This window comes from Antechinus flavipes, chromosome 1, assembly GCF_016432865.1.
Source record: "Antechinus flavipes isolate AdamAnt ecotype Samford, QLD, Australia chromosome 1, AdamAnt_v2, whole genome shotgun sequence".
Lineage (NCBI taxonomy): Eukaryota > Metazoa > Chordata > Mammalia > Dasyuromorphia > Dasyuridae > Antechinus > Antechinus flavipes.
In genome coordinates this window covers 228,434,582-228,446,777 of record NC_067398.1, presented here as the reverse complement: position 1 = coordinate 228,446,777, position 12,196 = coordinate 228,434,582, and the positions used below count along the sequence as shown (strand labels likewise).

At 40.5% G+C, this 12,196-nt stretch overlaps 1 pseudogene; it reads right to left on the bottom strand.

The window, feature by feature from the left end:
• Nucleotides 1–645: 645 nt before the first annotated feature.
• Nucleotides 646–8,255, bottom strand: LOC127544941 (mitotic checkpoint protein BUB3-like; annotated as a pseudogene).
• Between the last annotated feature and the right edge of the window lie 3,941 nt (nucleotides 8,256–12,196).

Here is a 12,196-nt window from a genome sequence, read left to right as displayed (position 1 = left end):
ATAGCAAACTTCAGCTTTGAGAGTTTTATTATAAAGGGAGAATTGAAAGACAAAGAAAATATAAGCACAAAAGATCAGGCTCCAGGCTTGGTGAAAAAAGAGGAACAAAAAAGTGGGAGTAAATCACTTCAGTTACAGGGACATAGGGAGATGCACAAATCTCATGTAGACAGTGAGACATTGGAGGGCTGTTGGCAGGGAAGAATGAATATCTCTACAATCTCACTTCTCTTTTCTCTTTAGTAATCCCACCAAGGACTTCATTCACTAGGAAGATGCTCTAGCAGCAAGTGAACTAGTTTGATCCCTTGAAGAAGGTAGGAATTTTCAGTTCCTTGAAATTTAAATAAGCTTCATCTATACATAAACTGGAGTCTTGCCTTAACCATTGATGTTCTCTGAGAGAATATTTTCCAATTGCAACTGTTTGCTTGCTCTGTTTAGAATGGAAGTAACATTTTATTTTTTCTCAATAGTATTTTATTTTTCCAAATACATGTAAAGATAGTTTTTAACATTCTTTTTTTCCAGTGACCAAAAAGGTCATCCATATTTACTATAAATTATCCCTTAAGGACGAATATCTTTTGTAGGAAGTACACAAAAACGTTGCATGGAGAAGCCACACTTCCACAAGATAATTATTTAAGTAGACTTAAGTTTTGTTTCTGCATCTATCACTTTGTGAATGAAGACACCATCTTCAGGATGTTCAGTTCCATACATATATGATGGTGCTATTGCAAGGGTGGTCCCATCATTACTAAAGGCAAGTGATATTATGCTAAGAGTTACCAATGGAATTAGCACAATTATTTCTTGTTGAATGGATCCCAATTATTAACAAATCCATCAGATCTGCCTGTAGGAAATGAAAGGAAATGACATTGACAGGATAAATCTGCTTAATATTATTTTCTTTTAGTCTGTGATATTTGAATGCACATTTCTTCTTCTATACCTCAGGATTTGGATGCAATTATTCAACTGCCATTTGGCCTTCAATAGAGTTTAACATATAGCCCTGCTTCTTTGGAAATGCTCCTATGCAATGAGCCTGATATTTTAGACTATAATGCACATAGTCCATATTCCTTAAATCCCATACCAACACTCTCTATCCAGCTATCCTCACAATTAATCTGTCACCAGACACAGAGAATATGTAAACCTTTTCTGTCTGGGAAAAGGTAACTGCATTACAAGGTGTTCTGGGATCCTACAGTTTAACTGTTTGATCCCAAATTCCAGTAACCATAACATTCACTTCTGGACAATATTCAAAATATCTAATAGGTGCATCATGGGTTTCAACAAGACTTTTAAAATTAGTATTCAAGTCATGCATTTTCAACTTGATCTAATTCCCCACTCCAAGGAAAAGTGGGATCATAGAAAACACAATTGAAAATGGCATCAGTGTGTTGTATGACATATGGAGCAGGCTCCTGATTATATGGAACAGTTAATTCCGTGCCTGCTGAAGAAGGGCTGCCCAGGAGAGTATAAAAAGCACCAAGCCCAGCATTCCCTGGTTGTTGTTGGCCAGTAGAAGTTATATTATCAATATCATAAGACTTATCACATTCAAACTAAGGAGTAGCTAATGGAGTTGCTGGCTGTGTAAGGGAAAGAATTTCTCATGATGGAGCTGGGGACTATCATATTATAAATCTGAACTTCTGAATGATTTCTTACTCAATTTTTTTTAGTTTTGCTGCATCACACTGGAATCAGAGACATGAGAAAGAAAAAAAGGCTTAGGAACTCTTAACAATGATTTTAAAAAAAATGCCAGGCATTATTCTATTACTGAATCTGGGAAGAAGGTAATTTCCTCCACTAAGGGAGTAGAAATAATGTGAATGGGTCTTCCCCACCAATAAAATGGGTGGATTGTAGAAGAAACCTGATGAATCACAAGAGCAATTTGAGATCATGGAATCAATGCAGAGACTCTTTCTACTTCTGAATTTCATAAGCTTGGGAATTCTCCGAGGATTTATTATTTCAAAGCCAGCTAAATTCTTTTTTTTTTTTAAATAGCTTTTTATTTACAAGTTATATGCATGGGTAATTTTATAGCATTGACAATTGCCAAACCTTTTGTTCCAATTTTTCCCTTCCTTCCCCCCACCCCCTCCCCTAGATGGCAGGATGACAAGTAGATGTTAAATATATTAAAGTAAAAATTAGGTACACAATAAGTATACATGACCAAACCATTATTTTGCTGTACAAAAAATATTTCTCTGAAATAGTGTACAATTAGCCTGTGAAGGAAATCCAAAATGTAGGCAGGCGAAAATATAGGGATTGGGAAGTTAATATAATGGTTCTTAGTCATCTCCCAGAGTTCTTTCACTGGGTGTGGCTGGTTCAGTTTATTACTGCTTCATTGGAACTGATGTGGTTGATCTCATTGTTGAAGAGGGCAACGTCCATCAGAATTGATCATCATATAGTATTGTTGTTGAAGTATAAAATGATCTCCTGGCCCTGCTCATTTCACTCAGCATCAGTTCGTGTAAGTCTCTCCAGGCTTTTCTGAAGCCAGCTAAATTCTTAAGAGAATCCAGAAGGGCACCACCCTTTGTCCCTTTTTAGGTGCCTGAGATTGGAACGTATTTGCAACTGGATCCTTAAAGATGAATGGCTAAAGCAGTTGACTCCCTAGCAGGGATCTGACATTGTAATATTCCTAAAAGAAATGGGTTTGTTAGACTGATTTTATGCATCACTACTCTCCATCTCACTTCCCCTACCTCCATGTCCTGTCACACCTTTTGAACAGCCTGCTTGGGGAGCTATTTAGATTCTGCCTTGTGAATAGTTTCAGATTTCAGCTGTGTCATTCTTTCCATACAACTATACAGATATAGGATGATTAGCTAGAGAGATTTGAGTAGGAGGCTGGAATAGCTGTGGCTTGGGGCTGGGGTCTTGCCAGGTGGGCAAAAAAGCAATTACACTTCCTAAAGGGAAGCTTTGGAGGTGCTTGCTGAAGCATGGAGTGGACAAGAAAGCAACTGACAGCCAATAAGGATGCTAATAGAAGTGTACAGGAAAATTCAGCACCAGAGAAAGAGCCTTTTAGGATAATGTAAGCCTGAAGTTTGCCCTGAAGTCCTGTCCCATTTGGAGCATCCAGGGGAGGCAACAGAAGGCATACTATGGAGGGGAAGGGGTAACAGGGACTTTGGGTCTTTCAGTAACCTCTCGACATGTCACTGTCATTGTCATGTCCGACTCTTTGTGACCCGTTGGACCACACTAGAAGGATCTGCCATTTCCTTCTTCAGTTCATTTTAAAGGTGAAGAAACTGAGGCAACAGAAATTGCCCAGGATCACACAGCTAGTAAGTGTCTGAGATCAGATTTGAACTCAGTTATTCCTGACTCTGGACCCTTGCCCTTGAACATTACAGAGAATAAGGCCAAATGGAAATCTTTGGAGTTGCCAGAACCATTGCATGTAGTTAACACCAAACAATATTATGTGTATATGTGTGAAAGATAGTTCTTCTCTAGAGAAAAAGATGATGATACCTGGAATTGTTATATCAGCTCCCTTTATAACCATGGTGTAAAACTTAAATAGAAATGGATTTCCATAAGCCAAATATTGACTTAGAAAACAACAAATAAACATCTATAAGAAAATTTTAGGCTCAATTTTATTACTGCCATTTACTTAAGATGAACAGGTTACTTAGCTAGCTAAAGTCTGAAAAATAAAGTTGAGGTCTAGTGTTAACCAGTTTCTACTCTGCAAATTCCAGCTTGAGATGTCAACTCATACTCTGGTTTACTAGCTACTTTTTATTTTATTATCTATGTCCCCTTTCTGCCAGCTATTCTTTGAGGTGCAAATCGTATCCTTCTGTTTTCTGTAAAATTCCCTTGTACCCATTTTATCTATATAACCAAAATCTATGTTATTTTATTTGTCTTTCATTTTCAAAGGGGCCACTGACCATCGCAGGGGATATCTTAACATTCTCAAATTGGATTTAAGTGAGGCACTATTGCACAAAGTTGTCAGTCTAATTCTCTATTCCAGAGTCATCAAAGTCCAATGTTATAAGTCAGAACAATTAGTGATGATCTAGGATGCAGTGGGCAACCTTTCCCCCCTCAATATCTGACCAAGCTCTAAGGGCCCCACAGAGCCTACTTCAGCTGCCTTCATGGCCATTGAAACAAATTGTTTTCACTTGCCCATTCCACCTGGGGAATTCTTCATATGCTTGGGGTAGACCCTCCCTCAGCTCACCAATGGATTTAAGGTTCTTCAGTTACTCTCAACCTGGTTTAGCCCATCCTGTCTTGATGGTTTACTGGAGGGTGGCCATTGTACATGCTACAGTTTGCTGAAACCAGAAGTGCCAGGTGCTAGGTGCCAGGCGGACCCCCAAGGCAGATGAGCAGCCCTGGAAATGGCTCAGCAAGCCCTCACACCAGAGATACTCGTCCTCCTTGAACATCCCACCAAAACCTAGATCAAATTGCTAACACTGCTCCTCAGGACTCATGGATGTTTTTGCATACAATAAGGCCTGTGTTCTGAGCATAATAAATTCCCCTGCCCACCATAGCTCTGTGTTGTTGATTTTTCTGACTGGTACTGATACCAGTCAAGAGAGCTTGTACCAGTACCAAGACTTGGTACCTATCAAGAGATCCCCAGATAAATTTTATCATACTATGTTGTAATATATTTTTGTACTACATTTTTATTTATTTTACTACACATTTCCTAGTTATATTTTAAACTGGTTTTGGCAGCATTTGAGTTTTTTGGGTTACTCGAGGATCTGCTGGCAACAAGCTAGAACAATCAATTGTTGCTGATGAGGGAGGACAGATGGGAAAATATGAGAATAATTATAATATTATTTATTATATAGCATTATTTATTTTTATTACATATGATAATAATATTATATGTTAATATAATATTAAAATATATTTTATTATATAGCATCTATTATGTGTCAGGCACTGTGCTAAATGCTTTACAGATATTATCTTATCTGATTCTTATAATGATCCTTCAAGGTAGGTCACTATTTTACAGTTGAAGAAACTGAGGCATTTGGAAGGTAAGTGATTTGCTCAGGGTTACACAGTTACTAAGTGTCTAGGGTTAGATTTGAACTCAAGTCTTCCTGACTCCAGACTAGGCAATCTACCCAGTGTACCACCCAGCCAACGTTAGATGGCACCCCACAATTTTAGGATAGGAGCTCGTAAGACTGGAATCAGTTTTATTTTATGAATAATTTTATAACTTCTGAGAAGAATCCTGTAATTTGAATTCAAGACTCATTTAGCTTTCTCCTGAAAGAATGAGCCATTGGCTTTTCAGCAATACAGTGATTCAAGACAATTTCAATAAACTTGTGATGAAAAGTGCCATCCACCTCCACAGAGAACTAGGGAGACTGAATGTGGATCAAAACATAGTATTTTCACCTTTTGTTGTTGTTTGTTTGTTTTTTTTTTCTTTCTTGTGTTTTTTCTCTTTTGGTCTATCTTTTCTTGTACAGCATGATGAATGTGGAAATATAGTTAGAAGAATTACACAAGTTTAATCTATGTCAGATTGCTTGTGGGGGAAAGAGAGGAAGAAAAATTTAGAACACAAGATTTTGCAAAGATGAATATTCAAAACTATCTGTGCATGTATTTGGAAAAATAAAATACTATTAAAAAAAGAAAGAAAAATTCCCCTCCTCCAAAAAAGAATGTGCCATTGGGTTGAGGATTGAGGTTATGATTTCAGGGGGAAATTAAAAGAAACTAAAAAAGAAAGAACTAGCCCAATGTGAATTGTAATCCTGCCCATTTCTAATGGGAGTGAGGGGGGAGAGGCAGATGAACTAGGGATCAAAGGAGCACAGATTTTTATGCAACATCTTAACTTTTGACCTTAAGAGATGACTCCCTAGAAGTCTTTGAGATCTGCAACACAAATATGCCATGTTATTCTGTGCCCAGTTGTATTTTTTTACTTTCTAGTTCCTTTTGAATAGTCTACTTTTCCAATCAAAGGTCCCAATATTCCAAGTCTATGTGATACTTATGTTGTCAAAACTGTCCAGTTAAAATATGTCCTCCTTGCTTTTCATTCATACTTAGTGCATCTAGATATGGACATCTGGGATCATGGATTTTAATCTGAGCTCTTAAGAATTTGAATTAAAAAAAAGGATTTCAATGATTCTGTTGTCTCTCAATGTTACCTAGCTAGATAGATAAAGTAAATAGTTTTCTTCTTCGTGTTTTTAAATATTAGATTTTCAAAAATCCAGTAAAATATGTTCTGAAAAGTCCTTGAATTTCATTCCCATATAATGGCCTGACATTTCTATATTTGATGCCATGTTATAGAAATCTAAATATCATTTTCAGACACCATCTCCGGAACCAGTTGTTCATTCCCCAAATCTATCTTTCTTTTTTGCCTTGGAGTAGTAGCAGTGATAAAAATAGTACCTACTTCTAAGATCTCAAGTTTCTTGCCCAGAACTTTATAACTCTTAACAATGCTTTTTAGATTGCTTCCAGCAGTACTATTTGCACTTGCATGAATCACCAGGAGTCATCAAGTTTGACAGGTCTTGAGAATTGTTCTCACTCACATCTTGGATACATGCCCAGGAAGGCAGCAATTATTGTAGTATCAACAAATAGCTAGTACAATGCCCCTCATTGGAATCATTAGGATCTAGAATTCATCTTTTTTTCCTTTGACCTTAACCAACAAAATCTATAAAACTTTCTTAATCATTCTTTGGAAAACAAGTGACTACTTTTTTCTCTCTGCAAAGAGCATCATATCTGTGAAACCCCAGTCCCAAAGCCTATGGGCATGGGACTCTCTCCTTATTGATGGAAATCAAAATACTTCCCAGACATAAGAGGCAGAGTGATGCTGGAGAAAGCAGGAGAAAGAAGAACTTTTTGGTTCTATTCAAGCTTCATATCTCTTTGAGTTCTGAAGATTCTTCACATGCTTCTAGCTTCCAGCTTCAAGAGAGAAAATGGCAGGTACCAACCCAGATTGCTGGAAGAAAGGGCTCTGGGAAGAAGCCTTTATTTCAGGAGCTGGCAATCTTCATCATGTCTCTCTCCCTAGCATGCTACATTAGAAACTTTGGGGGAACTCCCCATTGGGTGAGATCTAGGATTCTCTTTCTTGGTTAAGCCGAGTTATTTTACTCCTGATAGGTCACTTTGTATCGTCTGTCATATGTTATCATATGCATACTATATCTGACTTCTCTTTTGCCATCAATTTGGATAAATGGTTTTCTTGGCTAAATGCTATGTAAATTCATTGTGGAACTGGTATTTGGTGGAAAAGGGGTCATGCCTTGGATATAAAATTTGGGGTTATTCCCTATCATTAATGAAATAGCTGGAAATTGAGGTTAAAAATCATTTTCCCTGTATGGGAAAATTGGAACACTAATATATTGCTGGTGGAGTTGTGAACTGATACAACCATTCTGAAGAGCAAATTGGAAATTGTACATACTCTTTGATCCAACAGTGTCTCTATTGGGTCTGTATGCCAAAAAGATCATAAAAAATGGAAAAGGACCCAAATGTGCAAAAGTGTGTGTGGCAGCCTTTTTTGTAGTGGCAAAAAAATGGAAATTGAGTGAATGTCCATTAGTTGGAGAAGGCTGAATAAGTTATTGTGTGTGAATGCAACAAAATATTATTTTTCTATAAGAAATGATGAGCGGACTGATTTCAGAAAAGCCTGGGAAGATTTACATGAACATCTGATGCTAAGTGAAGTGAGTAAAATCAAGAAAATATTGTACATAGCAACAAGATTATGTGATGATCCACTGTAAGCGTTAAAAAGCCTCTAGAAGCAAGGAACGCAGTTCAAGGCATGTGGGAGGACCTGAGGGATGAGAAGTACTGAGGCGCAGGTGAGTTCTTTGTGGAGGTGGGGCATAGCCCCAGGAGGCGGTGTCTGACCCCAGGTACCACGTCTCCCTCCTTAGTGCTCTCAAAGCCTAGCATGCCTCCCTCCTTTTTCTTGGGCCAATCCCGTTATGACCTGCCTGTCCTGGTTCCTAGAGGACCTCCCCTTTCCCCAGATCCTCAGGGGGGATAAATATATGCTATCTAAGAATAAAGTTCTCTTTCACTTCACCCCTACCTCCTGGTGGTCTGTGTCTGTGAGATCTGGGTTGGTGCCCGAAGACGGGTAAGTGTGGCCTAGCCATGCCGTTGACAAACGGGCATTAAGAGTAGCTCAAAGAGGAGCTACCAGGTTAGAGTAGTCCATGGGGCGTAACAAGTGGCACCCGAACAGGGACAATTTTGGCTAGGACCTCCCCTTGTAGCAGGCCTGCAGGTGGGAAGAGAGACAGAACTTTGCTTTAGAGGGAGTAGAAAGTTAGGAAAATGGGACAGTTTGTTGTGAGGGTCCCAGACCAGGAGGTACCAGGGAAAGAAGCTTATAGAATAGTAAAGCAAGCAGGATTGGAAATGAATTTAAAAACATGGGAGGTAGTAGGTAGTCAAGATGGCTTCCTATGATAAGGAAGCTCCGGGAGCTATCCTGAAATGACATCAAGTGATTGGACGCACTTTAAGAGGTACAAGTTGCAATCCATTAAAAGTAGATAATGAAGTGCAAACGAAGAGTCATAAAACAAATGAGGGTTGTAAACCGGCACTCACTGGGACCAGCCGTGCCCGTAAAATGGAGCCGGCGGAAGTTAGTTATGGGAAAGAACCAGGAAATAAACAGGAAGATGAAGGAGGTGGATGTGATGTGAAAGAAGGAAGAGATCGTGAGGAAGAAGCAGGAAGTGGATATGACGGAACAGGAGGGGGCAGGGATAAGATGAGTAATGAGAAAGTAAACAGAGAGACATATGACATTGAAGTAAAGGACGGTGATAAGATGAGGGAGGAGAAAGTGAACAGAGGGAAAGTCACCTCCATCTCCGTCCGAGGCATGGCCTTCTCCCTCCTCCCCCGCCTTCCCTGAGGAGATATGTCTCCCGTCTGCTCCCTCTGTACCGCTTGTGAAGGCTTTGCAGATTCCCAGACAAGTTTAGGACAAATAATACAAATTTTCCACAAATCTGGAAAATACAAAAGAAATGAGGCTCAAATGCAATATGATGCAGCAAGATAAGCAGCTGTGATCCAATGTGCTCAACAAGAATTCAGCAAAATTCAGACTTCTGAAAAGCAGAGGCCCTCCATGACTCGGATTAAACAGGGCCCAGATGAACCTTTTCCTGATTTTGTGGCCCGCCTACAGGCGGCTGTTGAGAGGTCAGTGGGCAGAGAAGCCTCCAGTCTCCTTATACAGAAATTGGCAGGGGAGAATGCTAATAGTAACTGCCAGAAGGCCACGCTTACTATAGATGGGGAGGCTGGCCTGGAAGAGATGATAAAGAGATGTGAGAATTTTGGCTCCAATGCCTTTCAAATGGATGCCTTCCCAGCTGCTATATCTAAAGGGGTTGCGGCAGAAGACCTGCCCTGGCAGTTTGCAGACAAACAGGGGATATTCCAACCCCTGGTGGTCGCAGGTCTCAGGTACAATCTATGGAGCAGGGACATATTGAAGGCTTGTGGGGCCTCAGTTTATATACCACCTCCACAGGATTTCTAATTGGGGCCATTGGGGGTTTGGGTACCCATATTTCATACCATGCCCACACCATTAACATGGAAATCTAACACCCCGGTTTGAGTGCCCCAATGGCCTTTCTCAGCTTATAAAACCCAAACCTTATGTGAAAATATACAACAACAGTTGAAGGCCGGACATATAGAATCAACGTCCAGCCCATGGAATGGCCTTGTAATTATCATAAAGAAAAAATCTGGAAAATTCAGAATGCTAGTGGACCTTAGGGCATTGATGCTACTATTGAACCTATGGGAGCCCTACAGCCTGGCACACCATCTCCTAATCTAGTACCCACCGGCTGGCCAGTTACAGTAAGAGACATACAAGATTGTTTCTTCTCCATCTCTCTGGCCCCAGAGGAGAAGAAAAGATTTGCTTTTACCATTCCCTCTATAAACAGGGCCTGATCTGTGCTACCAATGGAAAGTTCTCCCCCCAAGGGATGTATTGTAGCCCCACTTTGTGTCAGGCATACAAAGTACCAGTGCTAGAACCAATTAGGAAGGCGTGGCTTCATGCCATGATACTGCATTACATGGATGATATACTGTTATCAGTGAGCAGTGGGGAAGATCTCTCTGCCCTGCTTAAAGAGACCACGAGCGTTCTCGCTCCACATGGACTGGCGGTAGCCCCAGAAAAGATCCAACATAAGTATCCCATCGTTTACCTGGGACTCCACATGGGGCCTTCTGCAGTTACTCATCAGATACCTAACTTATACTTAGACAAGATGAATATTCTGAACCAATTTCAGAAACTGCTTGGACAAATTCAATGGTTAAGGGCTCATGCCCTTATTCCTATTTCTTTGATGCAGCCTTTGTATGACATCTTAAAAGGATGTAAGAGATACCCAGAGCCCATTAACATTATATCAAACAGCTTATATGCTGTCCAAATGCTCAGAGGCATTGAGGATGCTGTCCTACAGCCTCAGAATCCTTCAATTGCTGACCTCCTTGCTGACTCGCAGCTGATTTTACAGACTAGGAAACATCCCATTTACATCCTGCGTGTATATTCTCACCAATGCTGTGAAGGAACCATATTTGGGGGCAATGAGGTGGTGGACCATGCTTTACACTGTTCCCTTCTTATGGTCGCCACACCCCCTGAACGTGCCCATGATTTTCTCCACTTATCCGGTAATTCTCTATGTCACCTTTATGGACCCACTTGGGAACAAGCCCAACAAATAGGAAAGCAGTGTGTTCAGTTTTTCCCTTCTCCACCCAGTAAAAGAGTTAATCCCCAGAGCTTATTCCCCAATGATTTGTGGCAAATGGATGTGACACATGTAGGCCGTATAGCCATCCAGGTTTGTATTGACACCTTTTCTAGATTCCTTTGGGCCACAGTGGCCTCCCATGAGAAAATTCCTTCAGTCATTAAACATTTGTATAGTTGCTTCTCCTCTCACGGAGTTCCTAATACCATAAAGACTAATAATGGGCCAGCTTATATCTCTAAGCAGATGGCTACCTTCCTCTCCACACTCTCCATTAAACATGTTACAAGAATTCCCTATAATCCACAAGGTCAGGCTCTGGTGGAACGGGCCCATCATATTCTGAAGGCCACCCTTATTAAACAGAAAGGGGGAGGAAATAGACTGAATCCCCAATGGCCCACACAGGAGGATGTGGATAAGACCTTATATACTTACAATGTTTTGTGCCTGGATAGAGATACCAGACTCTCTCCAGGAATGACTCATTTGGCACAATATTATAGACAGGACAGAAAACTAAGCTCCATGAAAACTGCACTTCAAATGCCAGAGAACATTCAAAAGGTCCTTTGGAAGGATGAGGAAGGACATTGGCAAGGTCCATTTTTAATACTTTGGAGAGGGCCAGGATATTTATGTCTTGCAGGTCCTGATGAGGAAGGCCACAGGATTCCAGAAAGGACAAGGAAAGTTGCCCCTGTTAAAACAGGGGCTGAAGAAAAAGAGAAGATGACCCAATAGACGCCTGAAACAGCACCATAGCAGAGAGATGACTACCCTTGCCGGACTGGCTCAGTGATTGGATCCAACATACTTTCCCATCCCCTTCTATTGTATCCCATGGGATCTATGTAGCCATTTTGTATTGTTGCTTCTTTTACTTTTGCCTACTTTGCTAGGATGCTTTATATGTATTCTTAAAAAAAAATTCTTTAGAGGTACTTATGGAAGAGCTTCTCATTTGTCAACATGAGAACATTTGGTCTTATCAGTAAAAGAGGGGGAGATGTAAGGGTTAAAAAGTCTCTAGAAGCAAGGAATGCAGTTCAAGGCATGTGGGAGGACCTGAGGGATGAGAGGACCGAAGTGCAGGTGAGTCCTACATGGAGGTGGGACTTATCCCCAGGAGGCAGTGTCTGACCCCAGGTACCATGTCTCCCTCCTTAGTGCTCTCAAAGCCTAGCACGCCTCCCTCCTTCTTCTTGGGCCAATCCCATCATTACCTGCCTGTCCTGGTTCCTAGAGGACTTTCCCTTCACCCCGGATCCTCAAGGGGG